The following is a 23,333-nucleotide window of genomic DNA, read 5'->3' as shown; positions in this document are numbered from 1 at the left end:
GGCAGTTCAGTTCAGTTCAGCCGCTCAGTTGTGTCCGACTCTTTGCGACCCCATGGGCTACAGCACAGGGACCGAGGGCAAGGAGAGAACAAAGAAAGAGGCAGGCAACTCTAGACTGGTAGGTGGCAGTTAATAGGCAAAGGAACTTACATAAAAGGCTTGTCTTGGGCAGCTGCAAGATGAGTAGATGTCCTCAGCTGCCCATCAGAATCTTTAGAGTTTATGTAGAGGCCTTGACAGTGCTCTGTCTTGTATACCATCCAGATGGTCTCAATAAACATAGCTCTTTCAAGGCTGTGTCCTTGAAACTGTTCCCACTGTGAGAATGGTGGGCAGAACATACATTCCAAGGGCAAGGGAGGGTGTAAGAAGCCTCCAGATGTGCAGGTCCAGCTCCTGGTTAACTGGTGGTCATGTTCTCTGGATGACCTCTTCCAACAGCTGGTAGGCTTGGAGCAGTAAGGCCTACTGACTTTTGTTGCCGATCCTAGCATGGAGCCTGGGTCAGAGAAGACACAGTGAATGCATTGGTTTACAATGAGGAAATACTCCCTTTCCTTCTCTTTCTGTTTTCCTTTCCTCCTTCATCCTGACCTTTCCCCATATTTGTCTTTTCCCTTGGTTTGTTGGTTTGTGGCCCATTCTTGACGAAACAGCCATCTAGAACTGACCTGGATGTAAAAGCAAAGAAAAAACCCTTTACATCAGAAATTACATCAATAACAAACAAAACACCCAATTCATCTTTAAATTACACCATTAGCACATTTGATAAATCACTTGGGTTAGTTATTTTTACTGTTAGGTATAACTGTATTTGATCCGTCTTTCATTTCATGACTATGCTTTTATTTGTTTACTTTCCTTTACCAGCACTACCCACGCCAGTATTCTTGGGCTTCCCTTGTGGCTCAGCTGGTAAAGAATCTGCCTGCAATGCAGGAGACCTGGGTTCGATCCCTGGGTTGGGAAGACCCCCTGGAGAAAGGAAAGGCTGCCCACTCCAGTATGCTGGCCTGGAGAATTCCATGGACTGCATAGTTCACCTGGTCGCAAAGAGTCAGACACGACTGAGCGACTTTCACTTTCACTTTTCACCAGCACTTTAATGCATCCTGAAAGGCTTCATCTGCCTATGGTTTCAGGTAAATTGTGTTCTTTCTGCAAAACGTGCAGTAAATGATTTTCTTCTAAAATATGTTAGCTTGGTAGGAATGTATAAGGATGGATTACTGGATTTTCATATTCTATGTTTTATGTCTTAAAGAAACTTGTGGAGTGTTAATCAACTTTTATGGTAAATCAGTATTGAATAAGCTTCAGACTCAACAGTACTTGAAACCTGAAGAAACTTAAGACTAGACTTTTAGCACTTGCTGTGGAGTGCTTAAGCTTTTCTTTCCCTCTGTTGCCGCCCAGTTCCCCATTAGCCATCGCCATGGGTTTTGGAGACCTAGAAAGCCCCGCAGGCCTCCAGGTGCTCAACGACTACTTGGCGGACAAGAGCCGCATGGAGTGGTGCGTGCCATCAAAAGCAGATGTGGGAGTATTTGAAGCCGTCTCCCGCCCACCATTTGCCAACTTGTGTCATGCCCTCTGTTGGTATAGTCACATCACCTCTTACGAAAAGGGAAAGGCCAGCCTGTCAGGAGTGAAGAAGGCCTTGGGCAAGTAAGGTCCTGCTAATGTGGCAGACACCGCAGAAAGTGGAGCTGCAGATGGTAAAGATGACGATGATGGCATTGATCGCTTCGGATCTGAGGAGGAGGAGGAACGTGAAGAAGCCAAGGGGTGAAGAGGAGAGCGCTTTGCGCAGTATGGGTCAAAGAAAGCCAAGAATCCAGACCTTGTTGCCAAGTCTTCCAACTTATTAGACGTGAAAGCTTGGGATGGTGAGACAGAGCTCGCAGGACTAGAGGAGTGCATCAGAAGCGTTCAAGAGGACGGCTTGGTCCAGGCCTCTTCTAAACTAGTTCTGGTTGGGTATGGCATTAAAAAACTTCAAATCCAGTGTGTAGTTGAAGATGACAAAGTTGGGACAGACATGCTGGCTGGAGCAGATCACTGCTTTTGTCGAGTATGTACAGTCTATGGACCTGGCTGCATTCAGCAAGATCTAAAATCCATTGTGGATCAGTGCCCTGAAATAAACGTTTGAAAGATTAAAAACAAAAAGGTTAGGTTAGATTGTGTGCACAGGCTAAGTTGTTTCAGTCTTGTCCAACTCTTTGTGACCCCATGGACTGAAGCCCTCCAGGCTCCTCTCTCTGCCCATGGGATTCTCTAGGCAAGAATACTAGAGTGGGTTGCCATGCCCTCCTCCAGGGGATCTTCCCAGTCCAAGGACAGAACCTGAGTCTCTTATGTCTCCTGCGCTGGCAGGCGGAGTCTTTACCACTAGGGCCACCTGGAATGCCCTAGGTCAGGGTGAGGGCAGACAAACTGATTAATCTTTTTCCAAATCTTTTGCATAAAACTCCAATTATAAACACAGCTCTCTGCCCATCTTCCTGCCACTCCCTGCTTCCACAGACAAGTTGTGCTCTTTATTGTGATTTGGAAAAGACCAACCATAATGGCTAAGTCAGTGCTGTTTAAGTAAGAGCTATAATCATATCCACATCATCTCCATGTTTGTTTAAACTCTGTTACTTCTCATGTAAATTACAGAAATTGCCCTTGCCCCGGAACAACCTTCCCAACCCATTCTCTAGCCCAAGGCTGACTAAGGTAATCTTTCTAAAATATACATTTTGCTATTTCTCCCTTTTGCTTAAAATCTTCTGTTGGTCTCCTGTGCTGTGTTCTCTGTTGTTCTGGTCATCTGGAATGATTTCATTACACATGGAAATTAAATGAGAGTCTTAAATTTAATATTAGAGGGCACATAAGTCAGTCCTTCCTAGGGCATGGCAGCTGAAAGAGGAGAAGTTCAAGAGCTGTCAATGGCCATATTCCTCACCCCTTGCAGGAACCACAAAGAGAAGCAGAGATGAGAGACAGGGAGCAAGCTGCTGCTTGTGTTGGAAGCCCTGGTTCAGACTGTCCCTAACTCTTGCCTGTACCCCTGTCCTTCCAGAAGTTGCTTGTTCTGCCCTTCCTTGTGTCACATAAGATACCCCAGTACATTCCTATAATGTCCCTCCATTCACCTAGGCTTAGAAGTAGGTTGTCACTTGCAAACAAGAGTCTTAGTTAGAACAGCTTGTAAGGAAAAATACAACTGCTCCTGATACATAGCAAGCACTCTATTAATCCTTGTCATGACCATTTGCCTGATTTTCAGCATCATCCCTGTAACAAAAGGATACATATCAGTCCTCTTAGGTTACATTAATACAGAACTGGCACTTAAGAACTAATGACTAGTAATGTAATCAACATTAGTGCAACTGAAGGAAGAAAAAAATAATAGCTTGTAAGGCCCTTCATGATATGGCCCCAGATTATCAAAATCACAGTCTCCATATAACTCTTAGGAAGATGCTCAGCTTCAAGTAACAGAACACAGACAAACAGAATTACCAGGCATTCTGTTCTCTCTTGCACCAAGAAGGGTAGACAAAGATAGTGCTGGGAATGGTTTATCAGCTCAACTAAATGATAAAGGGGCTTCCCAGGGGGCTCAGTAGTAAGGAATCTGCTGCCAAGCAGGAGCTACAGGAGACAAGGGTTCGATCCCGGGGTCAGGAAGATCCCCTGGAAAAAGAAATTGCTCCCTACTCCAGTATTCTTGCCTGGAGAATCCCATGGACAGAGGAGCCTGGAGGGCTACAGTCCATGGGGTCAGAAAGAGTTGGACATGACTTAGCGACTAAACTACAATAAAATGTTAATGCCTTAGCTCTTTGCAATTGGAGTCTTTCCTTGATGCCAAGATGGCGGTAGCAGCTCCAGACAGTCTTTAAGACTGGATGCTTGGGGCTGGTGCACTGGGACGACCCAGAGGGATGTTACGGGGAGGGAGGAGGGAGGGGGGTTCAGGATGGGAAACACGTGTATACCTGTGGCGGATTCATGTTGATGTATGGCAAAACCAATACAATAGTGTAAAGTAATTAACCTCCAACTAAAAAGAAAAAAAAAAGACTTATGTGAGCATCTTCGATAAGGAAGCAGAGGGCAGCAGCTTTCTCCTTGGGAGGGTCTGCTTTTAGCCTGGAAAGGAAGCCTCAGCGGACTTGCCCTTAGATCTCATTGGCCAGCACTGGATCACATCTCCAATCCTAGACTCATGATTGTGAAGTGAAAAGTACCTTCATTCGTTTTCTAGCTGGCCATAAATCCCTGGACCTGTGCTAGTTATCGGAGGCTTTGTTAGCAGAGAACAGAAAGTGGAGCTGTGTATAATAAGAAGCCATATCTCCCACAGATATATTTCCAGTACCACCGTCATTGCCACCTCAATTCTAAAAGCCAGTTTAATTGAATTGCCTTTAGCACTCAAACATGTTATACTCTCTGTGGTGTCTGGGTCTTTGCACATGACTTTTGCTTTACCCAGAACTCACTGTCTTTGCCTCATTTACTAGCATCTTGGTCTGAATAGCTCCTGCTTCTCCTTTTAGGCCTCAGTTTCAATACCACTTCCTTTGAAAAGTCTTCCCTGATCCCCAGTACTCCAGCACCTTTTCGTTATTCCCATCTTAGATCCTGGCAAACTACAGATCTTCCTTGACCTATGATGGGGCTGTGTCCTGATGAAACCATTGTAAGTTGAAAATATTGTAAGTTGAAAATGTATTTAATACACCTAACTTACTGAACTTACTACTAAGGTAGCTTAGTCCAGCCTACCTTAAATGTTCTTAGAACACTTACATTAGCCTACAGTTGGACAAAATCCTCTAACACAAAGCTTATTTGATAATAAAAAGTGTTGGCTAGCTCACGTAACTTATTGAAGACTGTACTGAAAGTAGAAAACACAATGGTTTTCTGGATATAGAATGGTTGTGATTGCATGACTGACTGGGTACTGTCTGGTGTCACAAGACAGTATTGTGCCAGATATTGCCAGCGCAGGAACAGATCAAAATTCCGAGTATAGTTTCTGTCGAATGTGTATCACTTTTGTACCATCACAAATCGAACTACTATAAACTGGGGACTGTTTGTATATTGTAATTTTCTGTCTACTTATTTATATTCCCTACTAGATTATAATCTTTTGATTGACCGAGTCTTATTTCTCTATGACCTCACCTAGAACTTGTACATAGTAGGTGATCAATAGATACTTGTAAAAGTATTACTAAATGGAGTCAAGCACTTTTGGGGTGCACTCAAAATCAGCATGTGTTAAAACCACTTAAAAAAGGTCACGGGGACATAGATGTTAATTTACTTCTGATTTTTGTTCAAAGGAATAAACAAAAGAGTGTTTTGTTTAAAAAAATTCCTTACAGACATTTACATTTAAAAGCTTTTGCCATGGTGGTTTCCAAAGAAAGAGAATAGAGAAGGATGATTCCTTGCTCAGGTAGGAATAAATAAATACATTTATTTTGATTGTCTTACACAAAAACTAAAGATTCGAAGAGTTTTCAAACAGTCTTTAACTAGTTTTTCAGACATATTTTTGCATATGCATTCATAACATAGAAACTAAACATAGCTGCTAAATGAACTCACTTGAATTTTATAAGATGCTATCTTATTCTATAACTGCTTGATACCATTAGGAAAAAGCAACAATGTGACATGACGTGACACTTTCAATTCCTTTTGTAAGCAGATACATTTAAATAAACTCCGGGAGTTTGTGATGGACAGGGAGGCCTGGTGTGCTGCAGTCCACGGGGTCGCAAAAAGTAGGACAAGACTGAGCGACTGAACTGAACTGAAATTTAAATAAGGACTGAACGAATGAATGAAATTAAGTGGTAAACAATAATGACCAAATTTGATTAATATAATAGACATCACTTCAAAATTTTGGCACTCTGAAGTTCAATATTGAGATTGTAATTTATATGAAACATTCATTCACAAATTGTTAAAAAGAGAATTTACCAAGCATGATGAGTTGAGGCCTCTTAGGATTTTCATGTAGTAGTGCCACTTTTGCGTGTCATACCCTGGTATATTTTGTCAGTGACCACCCCAAAAGCTGCCCATTTGGAGTGGGGCCGAGTCGGATGAGGTTGTCTAACTGGCCCCAGAGGCAAGGCAAGCATCTCTGCCTTGGCTCTAGGGAGCTAGTGGGTCCGGTGTGCCTGGAATGGTCTGTGACCCTTCTGAAAGCTGTATGGTGCCTATGCCAAGCTCCAACAAGACCATTGCAGAAGAGACCTTTTCTGTTTGGGAAAATGCAAAGGCTAGTTTAGCAAGTGAGTCTTCATTTTGAGAAATGACACCTGGCTTATGGCTAGGCTCATACAGAGCTTGAATCACTCAACCATCTGGCATAAGATGGCCACAGTACCTCAGTTCCTGACCGGAAACGATATTGTCTCAGACACTTAGCATAATGTCAGTCATTCCCAGCAGTAATCCACATCAAGCAGACTGAGATGGACGAAAAACCTATAAGGCTGCGTCTAGGGGAGTCGGACACCACTCAAGTGACTTAGCAGCAGCAGCAGCAGCAGCAGGGGGAGCCTAAAGACGCAGGCATCTTGTATGAGCAAGTAGCTGCCCTTCTACATTACACGCGCTTCCTGATGTCTCCTGGGAGTTTCCTATGCCGAGTGGACCAGGGATAGAGTAACCCGAACCTGGTGTACACATGGCTTTGCAAGATACACTGGCACCAGGCAGATGACAGGAAGTGCTGCTGGTCTTCAGGGTGGCCCCGAACTACAACTGAGAAGTAAAATGCTTACAAGGGTTAAATTTTGAGCAGTAATTTTATGATTCACTCTGTCTAGAAAGGAACATGTTATTGTCTGCTTGACCTGAGATCAGGATCTGAGCTGATTCTTGAGCTTTTTATTTGGCACAGAGGTGATATTCAAGATCTGTGATAAGAAAGGCAGTTGGGCTATAGCAGTAAAGCTGGGGCTGAAGACCCTCCCTGTGGTGCCAGATGTTAACCCTTGTATTGCTGGATCATAAGGAGTCAGAGATGTCTCTGAGGGAAGAACCAGAGTGACTCTGGCAATGGTGGATATAATGGGGCAGGGGGTTTGGGGTAGCGGCAGCGTTTTAGAGATGGTTTCAGGTTGAATGGGGGCATTCCTGGTGGCTTGGTGGTAAAGAATCTGCCTGCCAATGCAGGAGACACAAGAGACGCGAGTTTGATCCCAGGGTCAGGAAGATTCCATGGGGAAGGAAATGGCAACCCACACCAGTATTGTTGCTTGGGAAATTCCATGGACAGAGGAGCCTGGAGGGCTGCAGCCCATGGGGCCGCAAAGAGTCGGAGGCGACAGGGTGGCTGAGCACACAGGCAAGGCTGAATGAGGAAATGCTGGGCAGTTTTGCTGTTCTGGTCTGCCTTGATCAGAGACTTAGAAGGGTTGAGACTGGAGAACTGATGGCAAGAAGGTTTTAGGAAAGGGTGGATGGACCTTTCAGAATGGGACTAGAGTCTGAAAATATCTGTGTCCATGTGAATGCTAAGATGCCTTCATTACAGAAGAGGTTCTTAATAACCACACAATTGTACTCATCTCACACACTAGCAAAGTAATGCTCAAAATTCTCCAAGCCAGGCTTCAACAGTACGTCAACCACGAACTTCCAGATGTTCATGCTGGATGTAGAAAAGGTAAAGGAGTCCAAAAGTCCGTTATACACATCTGTGTCTTTTTTCCTGTCTTGCATACAGGGTCGTCATTGCCATCTTCCTAAATTCCATATATATGTGTTAGTATACTGTATTGGTGTTTTTCTTTCTGGCTTGCTTCACTCTGTATAATTGGCTCTAGTTTCAACCATCTCATCAGAACTGATTCAAATGTATTCTTTTTAACAGCTGAGTAATACTCCATTGTGTATATGTACCACAGCTTTCTTAGCCATTCATCTGCTGATGGACATCTAGGTTGTTTCCATGTCCTGGCTATTATAAACAGTGCTGCGATGAACATTGGGGTACATGTGTCTCTTTCAATTCTGGTTTCCTCGGTGTGTATGCCCAGCAGTGGGATTGCTGGGTCATAAGGTAGTTCTCTTTGCAATTTTTTAAGGAATCTCCACACTGTTCTCCATAGTGGCTGTACTAGTTTGCATTCCTACCAACAGTGTAGGAGGGTTCCCTTTTCTCCACACCCTCTCCAGCATTTATTGCTTGTAGATTTTTGGATCGCAGCCATTCTGACTGGTGTGAAGTGGTACCTCATTGTGGTTTTGATTTGCATTTCTCTAATAATGAGTGATGTTGAGCATCTTTTCATGTGTTTGTTAGCCATCCGTATGTCTTCTTTGGAGAAATGTCTATTTAGTTCTTTGGCCCATTTTTTGATTGGGTCGTTTATTTTTCTGGAATTGAGCTGCATAAGTTGCTTGTATATTTTTGAGATTAGTTGTTTGTCAGTTGCTTCATTTGCTATTATTTTCTCCCATTCAGAAGGCTGTCTTTTCACCTTGCCTATATTTTCCTTTGTTGTGCAGAAGCTTTTAATTTTAATTAGATCCCATTTGTTTATTTTTGCTTTTATTTCCAGAAAGGGAGAGGGAGAGGGTGGGATGATTTGGGAGAATGGGAATTCTAACATGTATACTATCATGTAAGAATTGAATCGCCAGTCCATGTCTGACGTAGGGTGCAGCATGCTTGGGGCTGTTGCATGGGGATGACCCAGAGAGATGTTGTGGGGAGGGTGGTGGGAGGGGGGTTCATGTTTGGGAACGCATGTAAGAATTAAAGATTTTAAAATTTAAAAAATTGAAAAAGAAAAAATAAAAAAAATAAAAATAAAAATAAAATAAAAAAATAAAAAGACTGATGCTGGGAGGGATAGGGGGCAGGAGGAGAAAGGGACGACAGAGGATGAGATGGCTGGATGGCACCACTGACTCGATGGACATGAGTCTGAGTGAACTCCGGGAGTCGGTGATGGACAGGGAGGCCTGGCATGCTGTGATTCATGGGGTCGCAAAGAGTGAGACACGAGTGAGCTACTGAACTGAACTGAACTGGAAGTGATTACAAAATTGAAAGCTTATCAATGGCTTCAGAAAAAAAAAAAAAAAAGAAAAGGTAAAGGAATCAGAGACAAAAATGCCAACATCTGTTGGATCATAGAAAAAGCAAGAGAATTCCTTTTATTGATTTCTGCTTTATTGATTACCTGAAAGCCTTTGACTGTAGATCACAACAAACTGTGGAAAATTCTGAAAGAGATGGGAATATCAGACCATCTTACCTGCTTCCTGAGAAATGCAGGTCAAGAAGCAACAGTTGTAACTGGACATGGAATGACAGACTGGTTCCAAACTGGGAAAGGAGTATGTGAAGGCTGTATATTGTCACCCTGCTTACTTAACTTATATGCAGAGTATATCATGCAAAACGCCAGGCTGGATGAAGCACAAGCTGGAATCAAGATTGCCAGGAGAAATACCACTAACCTCAGACACGCAGATAATACCATTCTTATGGAAGAAAGTGAAGAGGAACTAAAGAATGTCTTGATGAAAGTGAAAGAAGAGTGTTAAAGCTGGCTTAAAACTCAACATAAAAAGAACTAAGATTATGGCATCCAGTCCCATCACTTTATGGCAAATAGATGGTGAAACAATGGAAACAGTGACAGATTTTCTTTTCTTGGGCTCCAAAATCACCACAGATGGTGACTGCAGCCATGAAATTAAAAGACGCTTGCTCCTTGGAAGAAAAGCTATGACTAACCTAGACAACATGTTAGAAAGCAGAGACATTATTTTGCCAACAAAGTTCCATCTAGTCAAACCTATGGTTTTTCCAGTAGTCATGTATGGATGTGAGAGTTGGGCCATAAAGAAAGCTGAGCACCTAAGAATTGATGCTTTTGAACTGTGGTGTTGGAGAGGACTCTTGAGAGTCCCTTGGACTGCAAGGAGATCCAACCAGTCCATCCTAAAGGAAATCAGTCCTGAATATTCATTGGAAAGACTGATGCTGAAGCTGAAACTCCAATACTTTGGCTACCTGATGTGAAGAACTGACTCATTGGAAAAGACCCTGATGCTGGGAAAGATTGAAGGCAGGAGGAGAAGGGGATGACAGAGGATGAGATAGTTGGTTGGCATCACCAACTCGATGGACATGAGTTTGAGCAGGCTCCAGGAGTTGGTGATGGACAGGCCTGGCATGCTGCAGTCCACGGGGTTGTAAAGAGTTGGACATGACAGAGCGACTGAACTGTGTCTTAATAACCAGGAGAACAAAATGACTCCTGTGGGCGTCAGCCCTCCTCCTTCTCCAGCTAGTCTATTACTTCACGGACATAACAGTTGTGATGGCCAGATGGAGGTAATGCTTGAATTCAGTAACATAAATTTCCTTTCCTCAAGATTGATTCATATACTGTTAGCAACGATGACTAGCAATGCACCTCTAGGGGACCTGATCTACTTCCCTGTGGCAGATAAATTTTTTTGAGTTGGAAATGCCCTTTCATCATGGAGGAGCAACATGTATCATCTTTCTGGACTTGGATTTGCTCTCCCTGCTTACGTGCCTCTCAAGCATCACAGGATTCCATACATGGCTTCTGACAGATGAGCTCACTGCATTGCAAAAAGAGAAATATGATAGGCTACTAACTGCCTGGTCTTACTGTATAGGTACTCAGTCACCCTAATGATGCCACAACACTACCTAAAAAGTGGCTTCCCTGGTGGCTCAGACAGTAAAGAATCTGCCTACAATGCAGGAGAATTGGATTCGATCCCTGGGTCGGGAAGATTCCCTGGCGAAGGGAATGGCTACCCACTCCAGTATTCTTGCCTGGAGAATCCCATGGATGCAGGAACCTGGTGGGCTACAGTCCATGGGGTGACAAAGAGTCAGACATGACTGAAGGACTCACACACACACTATCTAAGAAGTAGCCCCTTGTGATATTGGTGTGCTCTGTTGTAGGAAACTGAACATGAGCAGAACCAGTGATCAATATGATCGATTTTGTTTTCATAGACAGAATGTAACCTAGGACCAGGGGGTGAAGAGTTCTTTAACATTATACCTACTTTTTCACTTTCAGAATTTTTTTCTTTAATTCTTCTTAGAAGAGCTATTATTTCTTTAACTCTTCAGTGTAAGGAATTCAGTACTCAGTGAAGGGATGCTTCAGCTAACGGTTAAAAAAAAGTAAGTTGATTGAATTGACAGCTGAAACTGCCACCTGGATATGTGAGATTCTTTTTGCAATCAGGGCAAAGATCCTTGGCAAGCTGTGGTGTCGGCTGGAAGCCAAGAGAACTTGGACCAAGCTGAGGAGGAATCTGTCTTGTAAGTCAGCATCCTTCTTATGAATGCCAGCAGAATGGAGGACTTGAACCACTATTTCCTTGCTAAGTATGCTATTTATTCTCCTGTTTCCTTTTTAAATGATACTTTAAAATAATTATTTTTTTCTCTTCTTTCCTCTTTCTTTCAGGGGTATACAATGTTATCTAAGTAGTGGTTGAGTTTATCATGTAGTCTATAGGCTGCAGAATACTGAGACGGGGTGGCAACAGAGCTGAAGAGGAATGGACACAGCCAGGGGAAGCCAGAGGTCCTGGCCAATATCTCACCTCTGCGTGCAGTGGCTGCAGATGACTGTGCTTGTCGCCCTCTGCAGTTGTGTGAGGACTAGTTGGGTCATGTGTTATGAGTGGTTTTGGCGGGGGGGATATAGGGGAAAAAGGTATGTATTAGAGGGAGAGAGAGAAGGGAGGAGGGGAAGGGAGAGAGAGGGAAAGAATGTGGGACAGCGAGAATGGATGAGTGTGCGTGTGCGCATGTGTGTGTACGGGCGGCCGGAGGGTGGATGGTAGCAGATAGCTTTAGGATATCTGCATGGTCAGTTGTGATCTCTCCTTTCTCAGAAAGACTGTTCCTTTGTGCATGGACATGGGCCCAGCAGGTTTTCCCTGTGCTGTGTGATTCTGCCCACCTGGCCATGGGTGTTTGTCTGGGAGTTGCTACCTGATCACGTTCTGCAGCTCGACCATTACCATTTGGAATGATGAGACAGAGAGTTGGAAAGCCATTTGATTCCTGTCACATTAGGGCAGATTCTAGAGAGAGATTTATAAACTCCTTGATGCCCTGGAGACTCCCCACTTCTTGTCTTTTTGAGCCTTCACCTCTCTTTGGATTTCATGAAATGCTCTGAAACCCTTCCCATAATCTGCCTTTGTTGTCTGAATTAGCCAGAGTTGCTTTATGTTCCTCACAACCAAAGAACATTAGTTAGCTAATACAGAAATTAAAGACTACCTATGTATGGAGTGATCTGGGATGAGGTTGCTCAATTTTAATGAAAAAAAAAAAATCCGTTGTTTGTGAAGAAGAAAGGAAGACTTCCAAACTTAACTCGTTCTTCATGGGGTTATACTTCCCTCCTTATTCCCTTAATTCTGGGTGGGAAAAAAAAATCAGCATTAATTACTGGAATAATCACATTTATTTTTCTAAAGTTAAATTTTGGATATACAGAGGAGATGGCATGGGGAGGGATGGAAAACACCGTCTGGAATGATTAGTAGCCCAGTGTATCTGGTTTAGTTAGAACTAGGTCAGATGGACAAGAAGTGAAGATACACAGACTTGGAGCAAAGGCAAGCAGATGATCACAACAAGTCTAAATACATAATCCAGATGAAGTCCTCTCACACTAGCTTCCTCACTCCTGTGCTGCTTTACTAATCCTGCTGGTGCAGAGACAAAAGTAGACCTTCTGGAGGGAGTGGATACAGACAATCAAGAAACTTGCCAAATAAGTAAAATGATGCATCGGTCTCTTTAGGTATCTTATTCATTAATGTCACCTTCTTCCTGGTCTTTCCAGCTTTCTTCTCACCGAAATATAACCTCTAATGTATATTAATGAAGTTGTTCTCAAATCTTAGTAATCCTAAACATTACCTAGGAAGTTCTTGTTAAACGCATATTCTGGGCCAGCCCCTCAGAGGTCGTAATTTATTAGGTTCAAGGTGGGACCCAGGAAGCTCAGCTTTTAATAAAAGCCAAGGTTTTCAAAGGCAGTTAGTCATTGGTTGAGTGACCACATGTAGATTATTTTCCAAGTGAGAAAGTCTTTGAGAGGCAAGTGAGTGCCTACTAATAAATAATTATACTGGAAGGACAGGTACAAACCAGCGCCGTCCCATGAAAATCATCACAGTAATTGATCAGACTTGAGAAATACAGCTAAGTGAAATGAAATGTCAGTCATAGCAGCTCAGACAATCCACACTTCAGCTGATTGTGGTCATAAAAGTCCTTGTTATATATGAGACATTTTGGCCTTAAGAAAAGATATATGGAAGTCCTTTTATTTTTCAGGTGGGGAATTGCCTGCCTGCTGTATCCCAGAAAACTAATATAACCTTTGGTAGACTTGTTTTACCCAGTGATTTTTGAGACAATTCAAGAACTTTTAAATCACAAAAAAATCTGTTTTCTTCCCTCCTTTTGTTCCTCACTCCCCACCCTCATTCCCTTGCCAATTTTTAAAATCAAATATTCATTGAGGAATCCAAAAGACTGAGAAAGTCAGCCAGGGAGAATGCAGCCATGGACCCTCATTCCTTTTACTCTTCATACACTGCAGAGACAGTCCAGCTCCTGCAGCCAGTGCTACTTGCTACGCTTCTGGAGAGTTATTTAGGCAACATCTTTAAGAATACAACAGAATCATATTTTGCTTTAATGCTAGTTTAGCAGTTCAACCAGAAACACCTTAACCTTGGATGTTTAAAGGACTAGTTACACCAAAATATTTTTAAGCAACCTTAGACTGTAAATAGGAAATTTTGTCTCTTTTGTCTGGCATGGTTGTCATTGAGTTTAAGAGTTACTTCTCTTACGGGTGAAGATTAGATTTCACTTTGTTCATTGCCAGTTAATTTTGGGTTTGCATTGTAGAAAACAGATCAAGTGTAAGCACAGATAGTAAGAAATGAAAAGTAAGCACCTGCTGGGCAGGAGGAAGGCATTAACTATTTCAAGTACTAATAAGAAATAGTACTTGCTGCAAAAGTAAATTAGTCACATTCACAGTGGCAAAGACAAGTGAATGTTTCTTTAAAAAATTCTGACTTCTTGAATTATTTGCCCCATAGAAAATGATCCACCTCCCCAATTTTTTTTAGAAACTCTATTTTAAAGTGTATTTGGTAAATGCATCCAACATTTAAAAAATAATTTTATGTATTTATTTATTTGGGCTGTGCTGGGTCTTCGTTGCTGAGTGGGCTTTCCTCTGATTGCAGTACCTGGACTTCTCATTGCAGTGGCTTCTCTTGTTGGGGAGCATGGGCTCCAGGGCTTGTGGGCTTCAGTCCCTGAGGCGTGTGGACTCAGTATTTGTGGCTCCTGACTCTAGAGCACAGGCTAAGTAGTCGTGGTACACAAGCTTAGTTGCTCCAAGGCATTTGGGATCTTCCTGGATCAGGGATCGAACCCATGTCTCCTGCATTGGCAGGCAGAGTCTTTACTACTGAGCCACCAGGGAAGCCCCACCTTCTCAATTTTCAAAGTTAAGAGTGGTAGTGAGCTTGGAATAACTTTATAATTACATTTTCTCTTCTTTATCATAAAAGAAAAGGGATTTACTTAGGAAGATAAAATCTCCATTATTTGATCTTTGTTGATACTGTGTCATCTTAAAGACATTTTTAGACTTGGAACAACATGAAGCACTTTGATAGAGAGATACATATTTAAAAAAAAACTACTTTCCCTTTGACATTTCATCTTAGATATACTAATTACTGGAAACACAATTTAACAATCACAAGATAAAATTCTTAATTTAGACTTAGTTTTCCTTAAGGAATTCAATAAGAAGCAAATGTTAACTCTAAATAAACCTTTGTTTAATGCATAGGCCATACTGTGGTATGTGTATTTTCTATAAAATAAATGTCACTTTCTGCTTCTGTTAACCCACATTATACTGGGAAATTTCCTAATAGCTTTTTCAGACATTTTTTTATTTCTGTAAATCTATTACTGTGAAACTAGTTCCTTCCTGACTTCCTGTTATGTGTCTCTGCTATTGCATTATTGGTATTTATTGTGTTGGAATAATCTGTCTTTATAAATTAATTTTGTCTTTTTGTCTTAATATTTTCAATACTCTTGATTTTTTCAACTTATATTAGCATTTTTATTATTAATTGCTTTTTGAAGAGGCATTCATACTTAAATGAGATTTATTCTGTTTGCAAAATTTAATTAAAATTTCCTTCTTCCTCAGTACATTAAACCTGTAATTGTTCTTGGATTTTAATATTTTCTATAGTTTAAGTCAATAATGGAGAATGAAAACATTCATGTGCTAGGTCACTTCAGTCATGTTTGACTCTTTGTGACCCCATGGACTGTAGCCCACCACACTCCTCTGTCCGTGGGATTCTCCAGGCAACAATCCTGGAGTGGATCCTCCAGAAGATCTTTCCGAATTAGGGATTGAACCTGCAGTTCTATGTCACCTGCATTGGCAGGTGGTTATAATGACCAGCACCACCAGCAGCTAGAACATGATTTGTTTTATTGTCTATGAGATACCTTGAATATAAAAACACATTCTTCTATTTCTGCTTTGTACAGAAAGTTTTTCTATAGTTCTTCATCTATAAAATTACATATCCCACAGTTGTGTTATTCATCTTCCCTGTGTCCATTCACTCAGCCAGACATTCATTGAGCACCTATCATTAATCAGATACTAATAGGTTATGTTTGTCATTGTATCTCTCTAATTGCAACCTTTTTTGTATTATATTTCTAATGCTGCTCACAGAAAGAATGCTCAAAGCAAACTCTAACTTCGATTTACTCTCTTGCACAGTTAATTGAAGTGTAGTGTGTTTATAGATTTAAGAGCCAAGACTACTAAATAAATACACTAGCAATTATGATAATTCTAAAACTGTCTGGTGAAATCATATGTCTGTGGTGATGGTCTTTGGGCACATATAAAATTTCATTGAAATTTGCAAAAGTTATAGCAAACTGCATGACCTTTCAGTTCAGTTGCTTATTCATGTCCAACTCTTTGTGACCCCATGAACTGCAGCACGCCAGGCTTCCCTGTCCATCACCAACTCCTGGAGCTTGCTCAAACTCATGTCCATCTAGTCAGTGATGCCATCCAAACATCTCATCCTCTGTCATGCCCTTCTCCTCCTGTCTTCAATCTTTCCCAGCATCAGGGTCTTTTCCAATGAGTCAGTTCTTCACATCAGGTGGCCAAAGTATTGGAGTTTCAGCTTCAGTATCAGTCCTTCCAACAAATATTCAGGACTGATTTCCTTTAGGATGGACTGGTTGGATCTCCTTGCAGTCCAAGAGACTCTCAAGAGTCATTTCCAACATCACATGATGACCTTTACTGGCAATAATTTTAGTTGAAATGGCAAATTAAACACAAACAAATACAAGTTGTAACTTAGTATCATTTACTTTGCACTAATGTGTGGCCCAGCCATAAAAAATCCACCTGCAATGCAGGAGATGTAGGAAGCACAAATTTGATCCCTGGGTGGGCAAGATCCCCTGGAGAAGGAAATGGCAACTCACCTCAGTATTCTTGCCTAGGAGATTCCATGGGCAGAGAAGCCTGGCTTGGCTATAGTCAATGGAACTGCAAGAATCAGACAGGACTTAGCGAGTAAACCACAGCCACAATGCGATCAACTCAGTAATTTTACCTATCATAAAAAATCTAGATAAATGTGAAAAATTCTTGGCAGTCAAGTTGAAATTATTCCATTCACCAAAAGTTACCTTTTCGAAATAACGTTTTGTTTTTAGATCTTCACAGGTTACCCTATGGGAAAAGAATCAGGAAAAATGGAAAATAAATTTAAAATGGACAGTTTGCTCAAATGACTTAATTAATTGGAAGCTATTGCTCTTAGCCAACTCTGCTCAGTCAGGATTGTTAAGGCAGAGGTACCTTATAGAGCAACTAAACTGGTTTTATCAAGAAGCTTTTATTGGGGCCCCTTTAATAAAGTCCGTTTTGTTAGTTTATTCTATTAGAACAAATGCGCACGCACACAATTATAAGGTCACAATTCATTTCAAAATCTTGGGATACAGGAACATCCAAACAAAATTCTAGTTCAGTTCAGCCTCATTGAGCAGATATTTACAGAACACCTACTTTGATCTAGGCAGAATTCTGGGAAGCGAGATGATTGCTCTGAGTCCTGAGCAAGGACGAAGCCTGATTTATGCTAGATTTGAGGTGTGCATAGCTCACTGGGAACACTTGAAACCCCACTGCCAGCTGAACAGGGTGAGATACAGTTCTGAACAGTGCTTAAATATTTGACAGTCTCTGTGTCAGTGTGCTCATTTCCTAATACCTAGAGACGTGGCATGACCTTCCCTGGTGGCTCGGTGGTAAAGAAATCACCTACCAGTGCAGGAGACGTGGGTTCAATCCCTGGGTTGGGAAGATCCCCTGGAGAAGGAAATGGCAACCCACTCTAGTGTTCATGCCTGGGAAATTCCATGGATGGTGGCGCCTGAGAGGCTCCAGTCCATGGTGTCCCAGAAGAGTTAGACACGACTTAGCAGCTAAACAGCAATAGAGACGTGGCGCGATACAAGAGAAGCCCAGACTCTGCTCCTGCCTCTTCCTGATGCTCTCGTCACCTTCTGTTCAGCTGGATCTCTTGCCAATTGCTCTACTATTGGGAAATTTCATCTTCTTCTTGAAGTTCCTAACTGCTGTCTAAACTAGGTTTATTCATCTTTGTAGTCACTGGTTTTTCCAGGACTTAATATTTTATCTTTCAAAGTGTACCTTCTTTCTGAGATTTATTTTTCACTTGCAATATCTGGTTTTATTGTTGAAAACATGCTACGAAATTTATAGGTTACACTTTTTTTTCTTGAGTTAGTTTTTTCGCTCTTAGAAAATACAAGTTATAAAGTCACTTGCAACTGAAGCTAAATCATTCTTGTTTCTAATCTGATACCTGAAATAGTGTTCTAGCTCCTACAGACTGTTGGTATTAGTTTTCTTAGTTTGATCCATGTGACTTTGAAGAATTTGTAGTGCTTGTGAATGTAAAAATACCTAATATGAGCAGGATTCAACATAATGTCCTGTGTATGCTTACTGAGTATGGTGCCTAACGGTGTTGCTCAGGAAGAATCATGGCACCTGTAGCTCAGCATCCTGAGGAATTCAGACTGTAGTTAGGAAAGGCCACTTCTCACCAGATGGAGTTTAAAAATGCTAACAGATATCCCATTCTGAATCAGTCTAGTATTTGAGCTTTTCTCTAGGAAATAAAATGAAAAAAACACTGGACATAAAGATAACCTGATGTATATATCTGTTTTATTGTGAAGAGACCTCTCTATTAGAATTTTCACATATGAAGATAACTCAGTCGTGTCTCTTTGCGACCTATGGACTGTAGCCCCATCAGGCTCCTCTGTCCATGGGATTTCCCAGGCAAGAATACTGGAGTGGGTTGCCACTCCCTTCTCTAAGGGCTCTTCCCCACCCAGGAACTGAACCCAGGTCTCCCGCATTGCAGATTCTTTACCGTCTGAGTCATCAGAGAAACTCTGATGTATCTGGTGCTGAGATATTTGCTAGTGATCCATTTCCCCCTTGGCATCCTGAGCAGATGAAGTTCTATGCATGTGGACTGAGGTTCAGAGCAGAACAAGCAGCAAGCATTCTGATTATAGTAACTGCACACATCATAGAATTTTCTTTTAATGAGACTTCTTTCTGGTTGGATATATTGGGGATATATTTGATGTCCGCTAAAGTGTGACAGTGTTAGTCACTCAGTCTTGTCCAGCTCTTTGAGACTCCATGGACTGGAGCATGCTAGGCTCATTTGTTCATGAAATTCTCCAGGCAAGAGTACTGGAGTGGATAGCCATTCCCTTCTCCATGGGATCTTCCCTACCCAGGGATTGACCCCCAGTGTCCTGCATTTAGGACCCCCAGTGTCCTGCATAAAGGCTGATCCTTTACTTCTGGGCTACCAGGGAAGCCCTGATGCTTCCTAAGTACTTGGAAAATGATCATTTGAAAGAATGTATGAATGAGTGAACAAATGAACTGGAAAGTACCAAACTAAAGCTAATTCTATGCTCTGCCTCTAAGAACAGTTTATAAAAGCGGACAGTTTAAATTACCTTCAGAAGTTCAAGCTAGTAAGGACATGGATAAGATTTAAGCAAAGCCAGAACAACGTATCTAGGATAAGGTGAGGTAATGAGAAATGTACAAGAAGTTATTGAGGACTTACCACCTACCCATGCTACAAACTTCCACAGATGTTATCCTCTTTAAATCACAAAATAATCCTATAGACAAGTCTTGTTTTACAAGAAAGGACAGAGAGGCTCTGAAAGTTAGGTCACTACCCAAGATTATACTGCCTACAAGTGGTGGACCCCAGATTAAACTTCCCACGCCATAGCTAGTGATCACGTGACAATGGCCTTGCTGGATTATGATATTGCTCTCCTGAAACAAATGGAATCCCCCCAGCAATAAGGTGAGTTCAGGCATGAGAAGGAATGAAAAAAGAAACATTGCATAAGATTTCATTCATCAGGGAACTATGAGAATTGAGGAACACAAATTAGCCTAAAAGATGTGAATTCCAGACTAATTCATTTGTTGAATATTAATTTATGATTTATGTGCTCATTCAATAAATGTTGATTTGTTATCCTCCAGGTACCGTGAGCCCATGCTGCTCACAGCTGGCATGGGTCTTGAGCACTTCTCTGGTTGTTATTGCTGTTCAGTTGCTAAGTTGTGTTTGACTTTTTGCAATCCCATGGACTGCAGCACACCAGGCTTCTCTGTCTCCCACTACTCCTGGAGTTTGCTCAAATTCATGTCTATTGAGTTGGTGATGTTATCTAACCATCTGATCCTCTCCTGCCACCCCGCCCCGCTTCTATTGCCTTCAGTCAAATTCATGTCTATTGAGTTGGTGATGTTATCTAACCATCTGATCCTCTTCTGCCGCCCCGCCCCGCTTCTATTGCCTTCAGTCTTTCCCAGCATCAGTACCTCTCTGGTACTATGCTGCATTTTATTTGGCTCTCCCAAAGCCTATGGTCTGTCCTTGAATCCACCCACTAAAACTCAGATGGCAATTTGCCTGTTGATTGTAGCTGCAGGCTTCCCAGTTAGTGACAGAGGCGGATCTAAAGGAGAGGTAAGAGCCAAAGGAGGTAATTTGTCTTCATTTCTGCTGATAAGGCCGCCCAGGCAAGTTTTTCTGAGGCTACAAAAATCTGGAAAGCTGTCTCACTTATTACCCACAGAATCTGGAAGCTCTGTGGCTAAATTGCAAAGATAAGCTAATAAGTGTTATATTACCCAATAACAGACGCTGAACTATCTAATCTTCCTTTCGTATTAGAAGGTGGCCTGGGAACACCAGGTGCTAGATATAGGCCTTCTTGTCGCTTGTCTGACCAGTTGCATGTGCATAAAGGGCACAGGCGAAAAACCTAAACCAGATTAAAAATTAACCAGTGAATTGTGAGTAGAACGGAGATAAAGTGAGCCTTGACAATACCGAACTGCTATAACACATGTGATGTTATTGTGAGTCCTTTATTTATTGATAAATAAGTCCTTTATGATGTCCTTTATGATGAACTTAAATGGATTGGTTATGTCACAATTAGTAGATGTTAAAATCTCACAAAGATTTTCTTATGGACAGCTAGGTGGTATAAGGGAACACTTCTCTAACTTTAATACGCATCTGAATCCCCTGGGGATCTTGTTAAAATCCAGGTTCTGATTGTACAGGTCTGGGATGAGGTTTGAGGTTTTTCATTTCTATAAAACTCTCTGATGATACAGATGCTGCTGGTTCATGGACCACATTTTGAATAGCACACATGGAAGATCTAGGGCATTATTGTCTTTTAAGAGGCTCTTTAGTTCTTCTTCACTTTCTGCCAGAGGGTGGTGTCATCTGCATACCTGAGGTTATTGATATTTCTCCCAGCAATCTTGATTCCAGCTTATGCTTCCTCTAGCCCAGCGTTTCTCATGATGTACTCTGTATATAAGGTAAATAAGCAGGGTGACAATATACAGCCTTGACGTATTCCTTGTCCTATTTGGAACCAGTCTGTTGTTCCATGTCCAGTTCTAACTATTGCTTCCTGACCTGCATACAGGTCAGCAGGCAGGTCAGGTGGTCTGGTATTCCCATCTCTTTCATGGCAAATAGATGGGGAAACAGTGGAAACAGTGGCTGAGTTTATTTTTCTGGGCTCTAAGATCACTGCAGATGGTGATTGCAGCCATGAAATTAAAAGAAGCTTGCTCCTTGGAAGGAAAGTTATGACCAACCTAGACAGCATATTAAAAAACAGACATATTACTTTGTCAACAAGGGTCCATCTAGTCAAGGCTATGGTTTTTCCAGTGGTTGTGTATGGATGTGAGAATTAGACTATAAAGAAAGCTGAGTGCCAAAGAATTGATGTTTTTGAACTGTGGTATTGGAGAAGACTCTTGAGAGTCCCTTGGACTGCAGGGGGATCCAACCAGTCCATTCTAAAGGAGATCAATTCTGGGTGTTCATTGGAAGGACTGATGTTGAAGCTGAAACTCCAATAGTTTGGCCACCTGAAGCAGAGAGCTGACTCATTTGAAAAGACTCTGTCCTGGCTATTATAAACACTGCTGCGATGAACATTGGGGTACATGAGTCTCTTTCAATTCTGGTTTCCTTGGTGTGTATGCCCAGCAGTGGGATTGCTGGGTCATAAGGCAGCTCTATTTGCAATTTTTTAAGGAATCTCCACACTATTTTCCATAGTGGCTGTACTAGTTTGCATTCCCACCAACAGTGTAAGAGGGTTCCGTTTTCTCCACACCCTCTCCAGCATTTATTGCTTGTAGACTTTTGGATCACAGCCATTCTGACTGGTGTGAAATGGTACCTCATTGTGGTGGATTCATGTCAATGTATGGCAAAACCAATACAGTATTGTAAAGTAAAATAAAGTAAAAATAAAATTTTAAAAAATAAATAAATAAAATGAAAAGACTCTGATGCTGGGAAAGATTGAGGGCAGGAGGAGAAGGGGATGACAGAGGATGAGAAGGTTGAATGGCATCACTGACTCAATGGACATGGGTTTGGGTAGACTCCGGGAGTTGGTGAAGGACAGGGAGGCCTGGCATGCTGCAGTTCGTGGGGTCGCAAAGAGTCGGACACGACTGGGTGACTGAACTGAACTGAACTGATTGTCCTTCAATTCATGAGAATTTATGAAACTTTTGCCCTAAAAAAGGTATACAATATTTATTAGGTATAATTATTATATACACTATATAGTGTATATTTATAACATTTAAATATATATATTGGGCTTCCTTGGTGGCTCAGTGGTAAAAAATCTGCCTGTCAATGCATGAGACACAGGTTTGATCTCTGGGTTGGTAAGATCCCCTGCAGGAGGAAATGGCAACCCACTCCAGTATTCTTGCCTAGAAAATCCATGGACAGAGGAGCCTGGCAGGCTGAAGTCCATGGGGTTGCAAAGAATCGACATGACTTAGTGATTAAACAAGAACAAATAAATAGATATAAGATGTATATTTAAAATATATAATGTATCTGGTGCAAGACTCATGATGTCATAACAGCAAATCATCAAATCATTTTTATTTTCATCTTTCCTGTCCCAGTCGGGCTTCCCAGGTGGCTCAGTGGTAAAGAATCTTCCTGCCAATGCAGGAAACGTGGAAGACTTGGGTTTGATCCCTGGATCAGGAAGATCCCCTGGAGAAGGAAATGTCAACCCACTCCAGTATTCTTGCCTGGAAAATTCCATGGACAGAGGAGACTGGTGTCACAGAGTTGGACATGACTGAGTGAGTTAGCATGCATGCACGCCTGCTCCAGGAATCACTGGGTACTTCTGGATGAAAATTTCTCCAGACCCCATCACTCTTCTGTTCATGTTTAAGTAACAGATCACCCTACTGTCAATTAAGGTCATGAACACGGCTCAGTTCAGTAATTAAATTTAGGTGGCCCAAGATATTACTAAGCTCCGACCTTGATTTAATAGGCAAACCTCCCTCACCTGCTTCCCCTGTAGGTCTGCCCTGGAAAGAGGCCCTCATTAGCTTTCCTCTGTTTAGTTATCTTGGGCCTTTTGGCTTAAAATCGATTCTTTCTTCCTGGGGCACTTTTGTGGAGTTTTT

At 41.8% G+C, this 23,333-nt stretch overlaps 1 pseudogene; it reads left to right on the top strand.

Moving 5' to 3' along the window:
* On the top strand, nucleotides 1,439-2,120 carry LOC102172030 (annotated as a pseudogene).

This window comes from Capra hircus, chromosome 4 (genome assembly GCF_001704415.2).
Source record: "Capra hircus breed San Clemente chromosome 4, ASM170441v1, whole genome shotgun sequence".
Taxonomy (NCBI): Eukaryota; Metazoa; Chordata; class Mammalia; order Artiodactyla; family Bovidae; genus Capra; species Capra hircus.
Note: the sequence above shows the minus strand (reverse complement) of the source record. Positions and strands in the feature narration are given on the sequence as shown.